This window comes from Suricata suricatta, chromosome 8 (genome assembly GCF_006229205.1).
Source record: "Suricata suricatta isolate VVHF042 chromosome 8, meerkat_22Aug2017_6uvM2_HiC, whole genome shotgun sequence".
Lineage (NCBI taxonomy): Eukaryota > Metazoa > Chordata > Mammalia > Carnivora > Herpestidae > Suricata > Suricata suricatta.
In genome coordinates, this window is record NC_043707.1 from 81,385,722 (window position 1) to 81,387,806 (window position 2,085).

At 36.6% G+C, this 2,085-nt stretch overlaps 1 pseudogene; it reads right to left on the minus strand.

Moving 5' to 3' along the window:
* Positions 1–538: 538 nt before the first annotated feature.
* LOC115297502 lies at positions 539–959 on the minus strand (annotated as a pseudogene).
* Between the last annotated feature and the right edge of the window lie 1,126 nt (positions 960–2,085).

Below are 2,085 nucleotides of genomic sequence, written 5' to 3' on the forward strand. Positions count from 1 at the left end.
TGAGCAGGGGAGGGGCAGAGAAAGAAAGAGACAGAATCTGAAGCAGGCTCCAGGCTTTGAGCTAGTGGTCAGCATAGAGCCTGCTGCAGGGCTCCAACTCACAAACCATGAGATCATGACCTGAGCCGAAGCCAGATGCTCAACTGACTGAGCCACTGAGGCTCCCCTGTCATTGTCTTTTTAAATGACCGTCTCTTTCACAAGGATTTGTTTTTAAAGGTTATCTATTTATTTATGAAAGAGAGAGAGAGAGTGTGTGCGTGCAGGCAGGGGAGGGACAGAGAAAGAGAGACAGAATCCCAAGGACGAGCCTGACATGGGGCTCGATATGATCTCATCAATTGTAAAATCATGACCTGAGCCCAAATCAAGAGTCCAGTGCCACCTGACTGAGCCACCCAGGTGCCCCTGAAGAGGTGTCTTTTAGAAAATATGTCTTTTCTGTCTGGAAGCTTCTAAGAAATTACAAATTTCATAATATGCATATTTACTTTATTTTTACTTTTATAAATGCATTAATTTTGGAGAGTGCATTTTTTTAGCTTTTATTTTTTCCTTTACTGGCAACTTTGGATGTATTTTTATGTTTTGGTTCTCAAAGGGGATTTTTCACAAATCTTGAAGCTGCACCTTTACCCAGCTTGCCAGCCTTTTTCTTGTCTCTTATTTCCTTAACTCCGTTCATGTGTTCTCTGATTCTTTTCAAGTCATGCTTTACTGTATATTCCTGAATATCAACTCCCTGAGTTGCCAAATAAATAGAAACATTGAATTTAATGCATAAGCAGAAACTAAATCCGCTTTTGCTTTTTCAAGAGGGTCCAACTTTAGCAACAACTAATTTCTAGAAACAGACATTACAGTCCAGCATCTCAACCATAGCATGGATGGAATTCTGAGATGTTGATAAATACTCATGAATTTCTACTGGGTAGTCTATTCATTTCTTCACCTGCCATATGACCAACTCACTGGTCTTTTCTTCCTGTCTCTGGAGAGTGCAGTTTTAAACTGAAGAATTTGTTTTATGTTATGGAAACTTCTCAGCTATTGCTGTTTTTGATATATCCTCTTATCTAATTTTTGCATTTTCTTGTACTAAAATGCTAAAAATGTGTATCCATAAATACACTACCCTGCTTAAGAACCACAGGCACTACCCATGCAATAGAGTCAAACTTTGTTCTTCCCTGATCTTGTCCTTCTCTCACTCCCTGAAATAACAAGCATCCTGGACATCCCCTTGCTTTAAAAAATTGCTTTATTACATATTTTGTAGTTTTGCATTACTTTTCAGCTATAAAGGTGATGTCCTACAAAATATTCTTTGACTCACTAGTCTTAAAATCTAATATTGGGTTTCTAAAGTGAATCTATGTTGTTGAGACTATAGTTCATTTATTTCTCTGTCATATACTATTCCATTGTAAGAATATATCTATCATTTCATTCTCCTGCTGGGTTGGAGTGTGTGTGCGTGTGTGTGTGTGTGTGTGTGTGTGTGTGTGTATGTGTGTGTTTTCTGTTGTAATCAATCTTGCTATGGATATTTGCACATTTGGTGGTACATAAATGCAAGGCATTCTGTAGGGTATGTATTTAGGTGTGAAATTGCCCGTGTTGAACTTGAGAAAATTCCAAATTGTTTTTCAAAGTGATGGAGCCAATACACTCTAGCTAGTAATACAGAAAAGTTCCTGTGGTTTCCTATCTTTACCTATATGGTATTATCAGCCTTCTTTGTTTGCTTGTTTGGCTTTGCTTTTGTTTTGTCTTGGCAATCTAATAGGTATAAAATGATGTTTTATTGTTGTTTTAATTTGGTTTCCAAGATTACTAATGAGATTAAACTTTTTATCACATACTAAATTGCCTGTTATGTTTCCTCTCTTATGAGATGCATGTTTGTGTATTTTGCCCATTTATCTATTGGGTTTTGTGTCTTTTTATTGTTGAAAGATTCTATTTTAAACATATGCTAATCATTAATCTTTTGTTGTCATACCTGCTAAGTATATCTTCTGCCTTGTATTGATGCTTGTATTTTTTCTTTATATTTTAGGGTGGAAGGGGTAGAACTAGATA